The sequence below is a fragment of the Brachyistius frenatus genome, unplaced genomic scaffold (assembly GCF_029030835.1).
Source record: "Brachyistius frenatus isolate BFR_SWC_R1_liver_20210118 unplaced genomic scaffold, ASM2903083v1 Contig_25, whole genome shotgun sequence".
NCBI lineage: Eukaryota > Metazoa > Chordata > Actinopteri > Embiotocidae > Brachyistius > Brachyistius frenatus.
In genome coordinates this window covers 3,949,121-3,966,979 of record NW_027210624.1, presented here as the reverse complement: position 1 = coordinate 3,966,979, position 17,859 = coordinate 3,949,121, and the positions used below count along the sequence as shown (strand labels likewise).

The 17,859-nt window shown below is 41.4% G+C and overlaps 1 protein-coding gene across 1 annotated transcript in view; it reads left to right on the top strand.

Annotated features, from left to right (window-relative positions):
* Nucleotides 1-2,380: 2,380 nt before the first annotated feature.
* znf438 (zinc finger protein 438) overlaps nt 2,381-17,859 on the top strand; it is a 46,478-nt gene continuing 30,999 nt past the window's right edge. Inside the window, exon 1 of the mRNA XM_069698064.1 lies at nt 2,381-2,488. The gene's annotated coding sequence lies outside the window, so the exon portion shown is untranslated. The remainder of the gene's footprint in view (nt 2,489-17,859) is intronic.

The window sequence follows — 17,859 nt, the reverse complement described above, 5'->3', positions numbered from 1 at the left end:
GACAGAGAAACCCTAAGTAGTATGTAAGTGAATGCATCTTTTTCTGTCGCTGTTTGTCTGTCATCTAGACAAACGCACACACACAAACATACGCAGGCAGAGAGCGTCGCCACCTGCCACAGCCTATACACTGTGGCCTATGACAGTGTTTAACAGAACAGGACATGTGTAGCCCCAGGTGACTCAAATTGCAAAACTAACAACACCATGCTTCATTGCACCAAAGAACGCAGTGTGAAACACCAGCAGAAAGGCTGTGTGTATGTGTGTGTATTCATTTCCATGTATGTCCATGTATGTGTGTGTTTATGGTTATGCATTTGTGTCACAAATGATTCATCCTATAATGTAATGCAGCAATTAATATGACTTCATTAGGATTCTTAAATCAGCCGGCAGCATAAACAACATCACAAACAACGAGGAAATACAGAAAAATACCACCATTAGGACTCTTAACTGTAATCATTATCCTTCTACTATTGCAGCAAAAAGTAAAATACTAGTAAGAACTCTGCACGAAGAGCCCAGTCTTCGAGGGAACTGTTGGCTGTACTGTGGTACCGGCTATTGTAATAAGAGGAGCGTTGGTGACGGTAGTAGAAGCAGTGTTAGCGTCTCCCTGAGCCTGACACACAAGACGTTGGGTGTTGTTTCATATGTAAGTGGACCAGAGTTTAAGTTTCATTTATTGAACTTGTTTGTACTGATTTAACGTAGCTACGTTTATCGAAATACTGTACTCATTTACTGCCCTTGCCTTTACTAGGATATTTCAATTTCTAACCACTTAGGAATTCTAATTTAATTCATATTAAAGCAAAATATAGATTTTTTTTTAATTTTTTTAAAACATGGTTACATCTATTTTGATTGTTATAGTTTCTCCTCTTCTCCCAGTGCAGAATTATTTTATATTTTCAAATTTATATAATTTTTAAACCATTATTATTATTAGTAGTTGTAGTGCTAGCAGTTGTTTCAGTTGTGTGTAATGCACATTTTTATTAAGGAATGTACTAAGACTGTACTAACATTATAAAAATGTTATTTGTGTGTCCACAAATAAAGTGATACATCTTTTACACCTTCTACTACTCCCTCATGGGAAACACTACTGTAAGACTGTAGGTAGTTTGTGTGAGACATCATTGTACTTTACTGGTGTAAAATCCCAAATGAGTTTGGAATTCATTCAATTGTCACAACCACCTGACACAGACTTTTGCTGACCATTGGAGTTGGCATTGGTAATCCATCTTTAATGGTCATACAGGAGATTAAATTATCCACCAGCACATAAAATATTGGAAATATTTATGGATGTGTGGATCTGATACACTGGATTGGTATTTATGCTGATTTTGGCCTTATTAAGGAGATCGGGAGCTGTTATGTCAAATACAGTTTTTAAATCGTTGTCTGTCATAAGATTGTGTTTCATTGATTAAATTTTTACATACAATGATGCCAATGATTTCGATGTAAATGAGGTGTTCAGATATTTAAATGAATAAAATGATGAAAACACAGAATACTCCAGGGAATGTTTGACCCTAATGAAAACCTATCCACTTTTATAAGAGGTACCAATCTAGTAATATAATATAAAATAACATCATCTTTTTGAGTCTTCTGTACTTTCTGCAAGGGATACTGCAGGGATGTAGTATTGCACTTTTATAAGGCCACCCCTAAAAATGCCAATTATATCTCCTCATATTTATAACGTATGTCCTCAGTTTATAAGGCAGGTTTTCTGTTGAATATTTGTAATAACTTATATTGTAATATGATCCTGTTTTTTTCCTCGGACTTTGGAAAGCTTCCTCGAATATACACAGAGTACTTCTTTAGTACTTCTCAGGAAGCGTACATTGTCCTTTATGTGTAAAATTGGGAAATGGAGTAGTGCCTCTTTGATTTAAATCAAGTGTTTAGCTTCATTGTGTGTGTGCGTACGGGCCCACAGTGTTACGATAACGTTATGTTGTTGTCACAGTGTCCTGAAGTAACCCTTTCCCAATCTGCTGTGATATTTTGATGCGTGTCAGCTGTCATCAGCGGCTGCTCTGTGTTGTGCTGCCACAGGTTACTACGCGGCCGCTCATTGGCTGCTTTGACTCAACAGAGCAAAGTAGGTCCCCGGAATTTACGGGCTGTACCATTTCTGCTTAAACGGGGTGTTTTAAGAAATGTTCGACTCTATTATGTTGTTCCTTACCCACCTGAAACATATCATATTAATGAGTACGTATTTATAATTCTATACATAACTGTTCAAATATTACACTTGTCTGAAAATGCTGCGAAACGTAGTTGTTTAACAACTGGTACGTTTGCTTCCACCCGCTGGATCAAGTTGACGGTTTGGCTTAAAATGGCTGGAGAGAAACAGTTAGGAAGATCGACGATTATGCCAGGTTTAAAGGAAAAATGAGTCGCTGTGTAGTTTGAAGGCGCTCCCTCCACATAACTGGGGATCCAGGTGAGACATGATTACAGTTAATTCAACATTTCCACCCACCCCGCTGCGTTTAGACGGAGAAAACGAGGCCAATCAGCGCTCGTTTGCTGTGTTATCAACGGTAGCCTTTACATGCAGCAGGAATAATCTGTAGCTTTGGTCTGGATTTTCAGTCTGGGCTTCAACAGCTTCAAAGTCTAACAACAGTCTTCACAAAGTGGGATTTTCCCCGTAAACGTGCATATGCAAAAAACGGCGGATAGAAGAGTGTAACTCAGATGTCATACAATGTGTGTGGAGCTAATGCAGAGCAGGCCTGCGGCTAACCCTGCAGCTGTGCATCGCAGTAATACGTCATCAGAGTAGGATTCCCTGCAGTAAGAGGTGCTCACAGACACAAACCAGACCTGAGGGATGTGTAAGCACACATTGAACTGATTGATATTGTTTTGCGTACAACCCCACTTCTGTCCTCAACGCATTTCCTAACTGTCAGCAGTTCTGGATGTGTACCTGTGTGCAGTAAAACATGCATGTGGAGTTTTGGATGCTGGGTGGATTTTAGTTTGGGTTGCTTTAGGATAAGAGCTAGTGCAGCAATATGCTTGTTTCTTGGTTGGAGCACATCTGTGGTGGATCTTCTACTGCTAATTGAGTTTATAACTGAGGTTGTGCAACTAGGCCCAGGGTTTAGGTGATTTAATAATAAGCAATATACTGTGAGGTGACAGAAATTTGAGTCAGCAGAAAGTTTATTGTTTTTAAGAAGGTCTTCATGTGTCTGATGTCTGAGGTTGTGTTGGGCAAATGCAAGCAATGTTGCAAATGGTGATAGTAGATGGTATAAATCTCCACTCTTACAGGTAACTGCTTTTTATTCAAAAAAGTTCAGCTCTAGTCTTGATCTTATTAAATGTACTCATTATCTTGATCATCTTGATCTAGGCAAGACTTGACTCATTGATCTGTTGCTTGGTTACAGTTTAAAACTGGACCCATTTAGTCATTAACATTTTCTAAAATGATTCAGGTTATTCTGCACGGTCATATAGAGATTTTAAATGTAAAAATGTGAATACAAAATCAGCTCGTACCTTGAGTGTATGTATTACAACAGTCCAATTATAGTGTAATCTGGACAAGTCGATAAGGCCTAATGAGTTACTGAACTTTACAAGTACAAGGGTAAACAAACTTTTGCAGAGGCCATGCCACTATGTCCAGTGTCCAACGTTACATTTTTATTCCCACCGGCCCACTCGGCCAGCAGGTCAGGGTTTTACGTACTTTGTATATTTTCACTGGCCCAGCAGCAAAAAATTATTTTGGTTTAGTGTACACAATCTCTACAATAGTGAAGTTTTATTTAGATTTTGTTGTTTATAATATATACTCATGCCGACATTCATGCACCCAGGTTATTTTATTTAGCTACAATCTACAGATGCCCCTTAAATGCCTCACATTTAGAGCAGGTGCTTGTGCGCGGAGAAGCGTCAAGTCAGCACCGCAGTGCAACTTGATGCTTGGTGTGCGACCAGAAATGAGTTGGTTTGAAAAGAGTAAAATAAGGCATTCTAATGTAGAATTTACGAAAAGGTGAAACCGAGTGGTTTTATCTTCCAGGGCGGGCCGCTGAAGAGCAGCTGTGTTCGTGTGTTTACACTGAAGTTGCTCCTTCAACCCGTCTGGATATGTTTAATGGCTTTTCAGGTAATCACCAGCAAACTGTAACACTTACTGTGTTCCACCCAGGAGGATTGTTTGCTTCCACAAAAGTAGGAAGCCTCCCTTTCTTTCCGCAACCTCGTATGGTTCTTTTAGCAGGCATTATTTTTGGAGCACCACTAAGAGGCTGAGAGCGCATCTCATAATGCATTCATTTTCCCCACGTCCATTTCAGCAAAGCACAATGCATTTGATTGGTCAAAAATCATGCAAACGTTATTTAAAATGTGCTCAATTCTCAGACTGATTGTGACAGTGGCGGCCAATCACTGCCCTGCCAGAACCAATAGGCCACCAGTTATGTCGAACCCTGATGTCTTAATGTCTGTTCGTTGCAGGGATTGTATTTACTTATAACTGTATAAGGTCAAAGGTCAGCGTCAGGTCCAGGACAGCCCTTCTAGGGCCGTTTAGGATGTTTTTGTGTTGCTCATTGAAATGTTGCATACAGCTGAATGGCTCTACATGCGCTTCTTGAGAAGGATTTACAGAAACCCCAAGAAGTGTTTGGTACATTCTTCTGGCCTACTTTTTTTTTTTTTTTTAATACAAAAACTCTGAGACCACAATTTTATGTGGCTTTTTGAATTAAGACTGCAGAATTAGTCTTAGTAAGCAGGCCCTGTGACTGGTTTTGATGCCTGTCTGAGACGATTCACGAGTCCTTTCAGGTTGTTTAGTCAAAGATCAGAGTGAATATTTAAATTAAACACCTTCTAAGAAGTTTAAGGATTTTGGAGAGATCGGAAGCAGAGAATTCCCCCGTCTTACTGCAACTGGAAATCTCTCGTTGTGGTATTCAGTATGTTCCAGTGAGTGTTCTTGGTTTTCCTTTCCAGATACATGAATTATTACACTGTCTGCAGGAGCCCAGGTTTTGTTATGTAAAAAAAAAAAGTTGCTTTAAAGGGGCAGCAATAGAGCTGTTTGGATCTGGAAATTGTAGCTGACGATTAAATACAAATTATTGCAATTAAGATTGAGATATCCTTTTCGGTTAATGTTATACCGCTATCATGGTACTAAGCCTAATCATAGTTTAATAATACACATACATTTTAAGAAGAAGTGCTATTTCTTGGCTGGAGTGTTTGACTTTGCAACTGAATCTGTGGTGTTATGTCGTGCGCTGTCAAACCGCAGCACAAGAAGCGGCGCAACGGGATGACATCATTAAAAGAGGACCAGTCAACCCTCAAACTATGGAAAACGGCACAGAAACAGAGATGGAAATCTGGTGTTTCTGTTAGCTTCATCCAGCTGTTTTTATGTAGATGAATGGAAAGTATTTCAGTCATTATGGAAAATGAATTCGGTTGGCTCAAATTACTGCGATCAGACAATTATGTAATAATTGTGACAGGTGTTGTCAGTAAACCACATGACTTGAGTGTTATAGCAGGGAAAGTTGACTGAAAACTGCATTTAGTTAAAAAAAAAAAAAATTCTGAGCAGCTCGGGCTTGGGGTGCCTTGCTCAAGAGCCCCTATGGGGCGGTTTGTTAGGGACTCCTGCTGGTCAGCTGAATTTTGTCACAAAGGTGTTTTGTCAGCATGACATAATTCAGACTTGATAAAATTACTCATCTGACTCATGTTGAGGAGACATTATAAAGACTTGCAAGGTGAAAAAAAATGCCTTCATTGGAACCCTTTCTATTATTTATAAAAATGGCCATCTCAGCAATATTTAGCGCTGACGACGGAGAGTTCACAACACTCAAATTGGCAAACACTTTTTTTTGCATTTGTTAGAGCTTTCACATTCATAACAGAAACTCCTACAATACAGCCAACACATGCTCCACACTGGCTCGGAGTTATCACAGGAAGTTTCCTACCACTGCCCTCCCAGTTGGATTGAGCTTGTTGTCATCACTGGGAAATCCTGCTTTCTGTTTCTGTTGTCATTGCTTGGCTTAATTTAAAAAAAAAAAAAAAACAACGTGTTGAAAGAAATTCATAAAAACAAATAATTGTAGCAGCAAAACCTGTCTTCAGGACCAGTGTCCTGGCCAGAGGTAAAGCTACACCTGAGGACACTGAGTACATGTCCATGTCCATGTCCTTGTCCTTGTCCATATCGCTGTTTGTGATAAGCTGCTGCTGATGTACGTGAGTACAGAAATGTCAAATGAGATACATGGTCGAGTAGAAACCATTCATCACCATTAGTTTGTAAGTCCAACAGATGATTTTGACCCTGTAAAATGTTCCGCTCAATATGTTTCATAGCCACAAATCTCCCCCCCCAAAAAAGATCCAAAGGATCTGTATGATGTTATTTGTTTATAACTAAAATTTTTTATTGTTGATGCAATAATATATTGTTACCAAATGTATAGACTCTCAAATATGAGTATCAGCCTACATAGTGTTTTCAGGCTGTAGCTTGTGATCAAACTTTTCAGAAGTGCAGATAGGGGAGTGTTGGGAGGACTAGAACCCGACCAATACAGCAGCCAGACCATTTTATTAGCTGACACGGGCCTGTCACAGATATGTCAGCGTATACGATGGCCAAGATGTGGCAACATGAAAACTTTTTTACAGATCATAATGCAGAAGAAAATACCTATGGGAGTAAAATAGAAGTGAAGTTTGTGGGTTTTTTAATACAGTTATTTATAATTACTAAATTGCTAGTGAAGGTTCTCTGTTTCAGTCCTCTGATGCCAGTGTGGAAAGTCCACTTTAATATATCCTGCTGCCATTTCATTCAGTTGAGCAGAGCGTACAATTTATTTGGGCTGTCTGCCAGATTATGTGACAGAGGCAGTAATAAAGCTAATCACATTCACATAAATCAGCTCTGATTGTAGCTCCACTTCATCTGGGAGATTACTTTGCATTTACCTTTATTGTTCATTTCAGAGAGCAGTTCTCAGCTCACTTGGAAAATTGGTTAGCCTACACATTTCTCTTTTTAAAGATTTTTTTCTTTTGCCGACTCAGAGCAGCTCTCTTGCCTATAGATGAGTCAGTGCGAAGAACACCCTTTCCTTCCCACACACACACACACACACACACACACACACACACACACACACACACACACACACACACACACACACACACACACAGCAGAGTTTGGCCGTGACGGCCTCCTTTATCACACAGCTCACCGTGGGAAATGTCTCGCACTTTTAAGGTTCATCGCATACAATGATTAGAAACGAAGAATTAGACTGCGTGATATAATCTGTCCCTGGAATATGAGTGAGGGGCTGGCATGTGAAGCCGGCATCCAATGTAAACACATGCCGGTGCGAATGACTGGAGCGTTCAGTTTTTACCGGCGAGCAGCTCCAGTGTGGTTTCACATGTGGCTAGATGAGTAGGGTGAAAGCAGGCAGAGGAAACTTAGATGCTTGTCTAACATTTCCGCTCAATCATAACCAAGATCATTTTACCATAACACACACACACCAGATCTTTGCACTCAGGCGCCACTCATTGCCAGGCTTTGAAGTAGAGGAACCAAAAAAAAAAAAAAAAGATAAAAAAAAAAAGCTGAGAGCGTTCCCAAACGTTGTTGACATTTTACACGAGGGATATGATAATCTAGCCCAACATGCAGCCAGTCACTCTGTAGGAAGTAGCTTGCAGGTTGGACTGTGTAGCTGCTAATGATTGTGTTTTTCTCAGTTAAATCTTGCTGCAAGGCCTTGGCCTACTTTTTCAGTTATGGTGTTTCCACATTATGGAAACAATATAGGCACTACGTGACTGAATTAACAAGCAGCTCTTCCCGAAAAAACATTAATTCAGTGATGCATTCAGACATGATTCTCTTGTGCAAGTTTTGGAAGAAGAAAAACCTAAAGTTCTGACACAAAATTAGAAAGTCCATCTGACTATTTAGCCCACTTTTTTCAGTCATACCTGAATTCTAAGCAGCTGATATGTATTGCGTCTGCTAAGTGCTGCCCAAAGATGTCAAGAGTGGTGGATTGAAGAACAAGGAAAGTGCATCTCCAGACTGAATAATGAATGGGGACCATATTGTGGATGGAAAAGGGAGGATGTGGTTCAGTAATAGTCTGGTGAACATTTCTTTCTCTGCTAAATTGTTGGTCTTGCTTGCTGATCTCTTGTTTCCAAGAAAAGTTAATGAAAATTACATGTGAAGCTTAATGACTGACTTTTACAGGATTTGTAGGCTGCAGGCAGCGCAGGCATATTATTATATTAGGCTGCTCCTTTGAGCATTAGCATAGTTCCTGGCTATGTTCCACTTCTAGCAAACCATTTTGTTCGCAGCGTGCGCGGTCAAAAATGTTTGTCGCGTGGCAACATCTTAAGAGGTTTGATGAGAGCAGACGGCAGTATTGACCCTGTATGGTGGCTTTTAGATCTGTCATTACGGTGCATGTATGGTACATCATAAGTCTCTCTAAAAAAATAAAAAAAAACAAGTAAAGTCAGACACTTTTTAAAGACAAATTTGGCAAAGAAAGCGAATGCTCTTCGTGTATAACCGCTGCTGAGGATCCTGGAAGGCCTTTTAAACCCAAACTGTAATCAGCCAACAACAGATAGGACCGTCGTTGTATTGGCAGGTTTCAAGGTGTGGAGCAGGGGCTTCCTGTAAAACCCCAGTTTAGCTCTGTGAATAAAAGCTTTAAATAAGGAAGTTGTTTTTCACTTTTCTGAAAACGTGGCTGAGCCCTGCTGAGTTCCTGCAATCAGGGGTTTTCTCATCGGTTTCTATTTTTGTTTAGGAAATTTTTAAGTGTGTGTTGAACAGTAATTGGGATTTTTTTGTGTTTTGGGGTATTTCTTTAACTGTCTACTTTTACCACAGGCATACTTATGTGTTATGTGTGTTACAAATAGGAGGGGCTGCTAAAAAACTAAATCTATCTCAGTGCTTACTTTGTATAAATAAGCAAATATACATTTTAATAGCTGAAACAATTAATTGGTTAGTCCGGAAGTTATTTTGTTTGCGCAAAAACAAATAGGCCTCTCAAATGTTTGCTGATTTTAAATTATTTAAATGATCAACCAAATATCTTTTAGTTTAAAACTTTTGGTCAAGAGAACTAAACAAAATGTATTAAAGTTACTCTGGGCTCTGTAAACCTGTGACCAGCCACAGCTTTATGAAATGAATTGTTAATTTGGGCTCTTATTCTTTTTCAACTAAGCACAAAGCAAATACAAACAAAGTTTCATTTGTTCTAATAGACTCAGTTTAACCTGTTTAAAGGCCCTTAAATAAAGGCCTTAAATACAATTAAAGGCCTTAAATACAATACAAAACAAAAATTAAAACAATGCGTGTATTAAAGATGGACTAAAACGTGGGCTTTGTAAGTAATAAAATTATTCTCTGCTTACTGCGCCGTAGGACAGGTTAATTCTTGGTTAAATGCTTTGACCTATATAAAGAGGGATACATTTATTTATGTCTACCAGCCTGAGTGTCTCAATTAGCTCCAGACATCAGGGAAAATAGAAGTCATTTTGGGCCCACGCGTGTTTATTCTGTTTAAGACGGGGCTTGCGAATTTGAAACCCAAACCCACGCCGTGTCATTCCTCCGAGGCCTCTCCCACTGCAGCGGTGGGTGCGGCACGTGCACAGGAGGCAGCGGAGGGCGTTCACTTTCATCCCGTCATTTGGCCGCTTCCCAAATATACTGTGCTCTTTGCTGTTCATTTCTCTGCTTGCCGTGCCCACTGTCTCCTCAGCCTCTCATCTCCCTGTGCCTCTTTTCCTCCAGACACATTTGTGTGTCTCCCGCTCTCCATCCCACAGCTATGATTTAGGCGTCAGGGCTGCTCCCACTCCCTCCCAGCCCTGGATCAAGTTACCCTGCCATTACTCAGTCGTTCCCCCTGCGAGGGTGCTCCATGTCAGGCGTAGCGGAGCCTGCCTGCCTGCCTGCACACCGCCTGCCTCTCCGGACCTGCAGACTAGCTCAGTTCAACCACAGACGCCCCTGGTCAGTGGAGTCGCTCCAGCTATGGCACACACTCCTTTGGAAAATCATGCAGAGCAGCAGGCAGAGGGTTTAGAGTAGTTTTAGAGCTGGATTTCAATTTCATGTGGGATTAAGGAAACTCCAGCATACCGGCTGCTTTCATCTGGCTGCGGGACAAGCAGGTTCTATTTGAAGTCTTTGTTGTTATTGTTACCCTTACACCCACGAACACAAGACTGTCTGCTGGCAGGGCTGTGAGCCTCCCAACAGGCCCATCCCCTCCATGCATCACAAGTCGACTGGTGATTTGTGGACCTCATCGTTTTATGGTTATGTAATGTCGGTTCGCTTGACGAGTAAAATGTCTTGTTAAACCCCACGCCGTCCTATTCCCATAAAAGTGAGTGATGCAGGCAGCAGGATGAGGGCCCTGCTATCCCATTAAGTTTCGCCTCCCATCCTACAGTACATGTCATGTGGCTGAATAGAACCTGTCCAGTTGGCTTAGCCAAGCCATGACATTGCAGAAATTTCACTGGCTTGGCTTTATCACTTGATTAATGCATGCTGAGTAAAACTCCTAAATCTGCTGAGGAATTGTGGGAACCTATAGGTCTAATTTATGAGAGTCCATGAGGGAAGGTGTATACCTGTTTCTGTGCCCATGCCCTTTTCATAGAGTGTAAAGTTTTATAGAGGCTACAGCATCCTCCTCCTATTAAGCCTGTTGTGCACTCTAGTGGAGCCATAACTCCCTTCTGCTATCGCCAGGCTCTCAGCTCCTCAGTAATTTATTTAGGTCTGACATATGGCTGTCCTGTGCGATGCAAGGTAGCATATCGCAGCACAGGAAGGCCCACTCAGGCTAGGCTAATCCTTTCTAATTGAAAGGGAGGCAGCGTTGTGGGCCAGTGGCTTGTATGTCGCTCATCTCTCTGCTTGTTTTACAGTAATGAGACATCTGGGGCTGTAGAACAGTGCTGTTTGTAGAGGGAGAGATGGCTCCCGAGCCCGAGGGCCTCTAGAGCTTTCACAGACAAAACAACGGAGCCGACTGCTTGTTTACTTCTATCTGGATGTAGGCATTTTTATAATGCCCTGACTCTGCTTTGGCACTGTCTCATCTGCCACAGTGATGTTAAAGTAGATTTATTTCTTTGGAAAGAATAATACATTTGGGATATTTAGGACAAGGGTACGGCTATTTAAAGGAAAGGGAGGACGTTTCTTTGCCCAGAAGAGATTATTCTAATATTAGGCCCACAACTCCCTTCATCTCCTGTTGTGTGGTATTTTTGATTTAACATTGTTGAGCCACAATGCTGTCACTTTGGGCTGTTAGTATTATTAATGTTACAGATTGAAGTTCTATTTCAATTTTCAGAATTACAAGGTTTGGTAGAATTATTTTATTTGAATTATTATTATTATTAATTATTATTATTATTAAGGCTTTATTAACCTCATGTCTGTGGCAAATGTGTAGTCTGTAGTTTGTTTATGAAAACAAAGTAACTTAATATTCTTTAGATGCCCAAGAGCACCTGAGCCCCTGTCCCTCCTGAAAGACACGCATGTCCAGTTCAAAACCTCGTACACGGCTGGACCCTCTGCGAGAGTCTCTGCTGTGATTTGAAGGCATTGAGGGTTGCACTAGTTTCTGTATTCTGATATCTGTGTTTTGACGTAGGGCAGCGCTCAACCCTGTTCGGCTGCATTGACACGGTGTGGGGGAGACACGGGTGGAAGAAGGGCAAAGGGAGATTGTTCACTTGGTAATCAACAGCGTCGATACCGTTGTTATCTTGGACTGATAAGAAATTAATAAACAAAAAAAGCAGAAATGAATCGCCCACTCAAGGAAAGTCTATGTATAGGAAACACTGTAGTACAAGCCCCAGGAAATTCCCTGCAAAGCAATTGCTTATGGATGAATTGATCACGATAGAGGAGTTTGGAAAAATGCGCATCAAAGTGATTGTGTTCAAACATTGACAGACGGACGGACATGCGAGCCACCCTTGTTTGACTGAATGGCAAACTACCAGTTTTTTTTTAACACATCTAGTTTGAGGAGATTTAATCTTGACGAGCGTCAAAGTATTGTCATAAGGATGGGGAACACATTGTTAAAAAGCCCCTCTGCCCAACAAAAGAGAATATCATGAAGACTGTAAAAAAAAAAAAAAAAAAGACAGAAAAACCCCAAACACCCCTGTTGCTCAAGCTCCACAAGTTGGTGAGTTTGATGGAAAACTCTTCCAGAAGTTGAACAGTCATGAGCTCAAATAGATAAATACAAAAACTAATTGTCCAATTACTTAAGAAACTTCGACCAATGATAACAGTACTTTGTCCAGTTCCCGTTTTGACATTTTGGGTCAAACCTGTATTTCAGTTGATGCTAACAAGTTCGGGGTCAGCCAGTTGGCCGATCACCTCTGTTGTCTTATGTTGTAAGATTTTAGCAGTATTGGTACTTTTAGTTTTTAGCGCGTCTTTAGTTGCCAGAGTTCGGCTTGTCAAAGACCCCGGCCAGGTCTACCGCCTAGCTGACAATGCACCCCGCCCAGATGCTTCTCGCTACGTGTGGTGGGTCCTTCGGTTGGCGGCTCAATGTTGTTTCTTCAGGCGGAACCCAACAGGGGCCCTATGCGCAAAGACCCGGCAGCCCGCTGGTGAGCTCCCCTCCTGGGTTTGGCTCCAGGAGGGGGCCCTGGTTTCCCGAGGTGGTGTTGCTCCGAGGGCTGCTTATCATCAGGGGTGTTTCGAACTGTTTTTAGGCGGCTGGCCTCTCCCCTGGGACAAATTTACCTTGGGAGACCCCACCAGGAGCTGATGCCCCCGACAACATAGCTCCCAGGGTTCACTGACACACTCAAACCCCTCCACCACGTTATGGTGGCGATTGTTGGAGGGGAGGCCAGGATTCTCCGTAGGGTGGCTGGGTTCAGGCTTAGAGACAGGAAAAGGAGCTACGACATCTAGGGGGAACTTGGAGGAGAGCCGCTACTACTTCATGTCGAAAGGAGTCAGCTGAGGTGGCTTGGGGCATCTAATCAAAATGCCTCATGGCCGTTTCCCTAGGGAGGTTTTCCTGGCACGCCCAACTGGGAGGAGACCTTGGGGTAGATCCAGAACACGCTGGAGGGATTATATATCTCATCTGGCCTGGGAACACCTTGGAATCCCCCAGGATGTGCTGGAAAATGTTGTTATAGAGCTGCCACGATTAGTCAATTGACCGGTCGACATAAAAGACAAATACTGTATGTTTTTGCTGTCTTTCGTCGACTTTGTTTGTGAGTCAAAAGCTTGGGAAAACTATGACAAATTTGCTCTCAAAACTGTTTTTAATGCTTGTATAATAAATGTGACTGAATGTCTGAGTTTTTTGTTTTACTGTTGGTCAGACAAAACACGACATTTGAAGCTCTGAATAGAGCACCTTGTGATTAGGAAACTTTTGATGTTTTTTTTTTCTCTTGCACCATTATTAATGTACATTTGACAGAAAAATGATGAATCAAAAACAATAATCCACTACTCATCTGTATAGTTGCTTTCTCATTTGATTATTTTGGCTGATCTCTGATCTGACAAATGTCTGTGCTGAACACTGCTCATGTGTTACAAACCTTAAGAGCTGTGGTACCACGTAGTCGATTTTCTTTTTTTTTTTTTGGTTCCACTGCCACCTTGTTTATGTTCCCTAAGCTTCAAGCAGCCACTCTGGCCTTGTATTGCCATTTTTACACAATACCAGTGACCTGGCAGTGCATTAAGGCAGGTCTGCAGCTACACTCCAGATCCAGTCGGACACGCTAAGCTCTCTACAGCTCACCGGAGACCTCTAAATTACTGCTTTTCACAACCAGAAAAGCACCTCATGTTTGAGGAGAGTTTCTCTTTGTTTCCTGCAATGTTTTTTTTGTCTCGGTGGCAACTGCACACAATCAGAAAAGGCTTTTACATCTGATATGTTTCCTTGTGCAAGCTGATAATCTTTGCTGTTAAAAGCAGGAGTAAAATCTCCCCCACATATATTCACGTGTAGGCAGCACACTAGTATTACTTCATGTTTGATCCTACTCAGGAAAATATACGCTCACACTCTGAAAGGTATGAGACTGCCGAACCTTGGCACAGTTACTTGAGAGGCTTAAAGTTAATACTAAATGGCTGTAATCCATTATTTGGTTGGTTTCAGAGCAGAGATAGCTATGGTTCAGCATGTACCTGTCAGTACTAAATGATTGCTTATTTCCTGCCAGAGAGAAGGGGGGGAGGGGACGTAATAGCAAGCAGCTGCCTCAGCTGGACCTTACCTTTCCTTTCTGTCAGCTTACTTACGACCGAATGCCAAAACGCCTTCTTTCCCTCAAGTTCAGCGCTGCCTATTTGAGATACCAACCGCTGTAGGTGGCGTGTAATCAGTACAAGGGAAAAGCTTGATCCACCTTGATGAGCGATAACTTCCTTTCGGGGTGTTGGACAAAGCATCATTGTTTGTCCGGCGTGTTCACTCTACTCCCACTACTTATGACAATCCCTTTTTATTCTTCCTACTGTGGCTCTCTCCTGTGATTAGCTAAATGCGCCATTGATTCGCCAAGTCGGGGCACCCGGAGCGAGGGAGCCATATTTATCACACAGTGAGTGGAGCATGCAGGATGTTGCACCGACTGTCCCTTTTTCATTGGAAAACGATAAACATAGTTCTGTGGAATGCGTCCATGTGATGTACGTCCACAGCAGACGAGGGGAAGGCACGTAGTAGAAAAAAGGCCTGATCTGCTCCGCTTTCCTCGGGAAGTAGAATTAGAAAGCCACAGCTCCATGGGGTTTGTTGACATAAAAGGAAAAAAAAAAAAAAGGCAGACTTGCAAATCGGTGTCACAAGTGCAGGGATTGCTGCTTTAAAATGGGTGTAAGGATGTGGAGAGTTACTGAGGATCCCCCTCAGCAATGCAGAGGGACTTTGGATAGGGCAAGGCTTCTCCCTGTGAATCACAGCTAATTAACGAAGTAATTAAGATTTGAATCTCTGCTCAGAGAAGGACTCTGAATTGTCTATACATTCAAATAGGCCATCAAACGGAAAATCCCTTCCATTCATGAAAGGGCTAAATTAAAGCGTTCAGACCCTTTCCTCTCTATTATCCCTGCTGTGTGTCACACAAGGGACATCTGTTGAAAAGAGCAAGGCAATGTTACGCTGAGTTAAAGCCCTCTCCGCTCCACCAGAAGCACTGTTCATAATGCATTTGCTATACACATTTCAGCTTGAGTGAATTTATTTCAATAAATAATGTCACTCCAAGGACACGCTTCGATCTTACCGCAACGGCCACGCTAACTGTAAGCCACACCATTGTTATCTCATTCCTCTTGTGGAAAATGATAGATTAACAAACAGTTTGTACGCAGGGCACTGCGCATGTCTGCAGTTTTATCATCTCTGCACACTGCCAAAATAACCTCCTCTCTTTATGATGGATGTATTTTCCGTTTTTTATTCTGCTGCTACAAGCTGCAGGGAGATCTGTGGGTATGGCTATAATGTTCGGGCTTACAGGGAATTTCATATAGTGGGCACAGAGTGGATGCAATTTATGTTTAAGTCCAGTGGGCTATTTAGGTGGTGCTGTCATCGAGTGTGTTGACTCTTTAAATGCCCCATCTTTTCCTGTTCCTGGAGGTAGAATACCTGACCAGTCAGTCTATCGGCCAGCGGTTGAATGGCTAACTTCCAATAGTGAGTCATTGCTCGCTATTTAACATGAGTTTTTAGTCACTTATGAAGAAAGGGCATATTACAGTAGTTTTAGGTAGCGGGGTGTCTCTAGGGATGGAAATGTTGCATTATGTAGCTGCAGCGCTGTACATTCTCGTCTGTTAACCATCAGATGGATGAACATGAATGTTTTTCACAAACATTCATAGTCTCCCAGAGGATGAATCCTAATAGTGTCCAGTGGTTTTCCTCTGATACCATCAGCAAATCAAAGTTTTCACTCTTTTAGTGCAACACACTCACTACCTGCCAAATTGATTGGCAATGAAACATATACATCGGTGCCTCCTGAGGTTGAGTCCGTATGACTTTGTTGATCCCGTCACTTTTGAATTAGCACTAAGAACAGGTTAGCGCAACAGCAACATGATCTAAAACCAAATTTAGACCACAATGATTAGTACAGTTATCATTTAGTAAAAACATAAATACATCAACAGCTTGTTTTTACTGATTCTAGCTTCTCAAATGAGAGTTATTGATGTTTTCCGGTACCATGTACACCATAGTAAACTGACTATCTTTGGTGTTTTGGGCTGCTGGTCAGACATGACAAGACATTAAAATCTGACTTCTTGTGCTTTGGAAAAAGCAAAAAAAAAAAAAAAAAAGATTACTAAAGGAAAGTATCAGTAATGAAAATAACTGGGGCAACCCTTATTTGGAATAATGACTCGTTAACTGCCATACAAGACACTGATTGCATTAAGCATATTTATTTGAATTTATAGAGCCTACAATAGTGTGAGTTTAGAGCTGTAGGTTAAACTCAGTTTAATCTGCAGATTATTTGCACAATTAGTCAACAATTGTTTTTGCTTGTTAGAAAAGTTTGAAAAATGCCTACTATTATTTTCCAGAGGTCAAGGTGATGTCCTCAGGTGGGTGGTTGCTTTGTCCTAAACTTTAACATCTGCAATTTACTATCATTTGAGGGAACAAAGCAATTCAATCTCCATATTTGAGAAGCTGAAACAAACATTTTGGCATTTTTTTAATTGAGCTTCAGTTTTAGTCCAACTTTGGATGAAGTAGTTTTGAGTACATGATGCATACATACCAGTCAGTTCCTCAAAGAATATGCTTTGTTGCAATTGCAATAATTAATGCAATGTTCAACCAATCTGTGCAATGTTTGCAGGGATTTGCAATTTTATTTTTTTTAATTCCCACAATTGCACCACAGTAAATACACTCATAGAAGCTCTGCTGAAGGATTTACAGCACAAATTAAGCCTTTCAACACTCAGTAGTAGGTACTAGTGTTACTGCTGCTGCAGAACCCACATTTCCTCACCTGGGGATCAGTAATGTGTTATCCTCTCTTATCTTAAGTTGTTTTGTTTTTTTTGCTCAACTAGCCACTTTTACCAATTACCACAATTTTAGCACCAAAAAAGTCACATAAAAGTCGAGGAACTGACTCATAATTATGTCTCCTCTCATCCAGCCATGCTTTACTTTGGCGAGAGAGATGTGCGTCCTTCAGGAGAAATGTAGCCGTGGAGATCGAGGTTCTCTCCTCATCCTCTTCTGATTCACGTTTACTTCACTGCTAAGGATCACAATCAGACTTTGGACCTCAACATCTCTATTTACTCTTACTATGAGCATACATCACATGCCTCCAGACTCCTTAGTCTTGTTTGATGCTGGTCGCAGGACAGTGCAGCATTAAGTCTCTTAGAGTAGGTTTTACTGGTTAAGTGCTCTCTGCTCTGGGTGCAAAGAAAACTCCTGTTTCCTGAGCTGTCTTGTGCAATTTGTGCTGAGCTCAGTGTAGTACCAGAACATTTCCACTTATGTTTCACCTCAGTATACCGTGCTGAAAGACACACCGGGTCGAGTCAGTGATGGGGAAATCGAAGCTTAATCTATGTTGCGTTAGAGGCCACTACTTTTTTTTTTTTTCAGTGCTTTTCTTGTATCACATTTG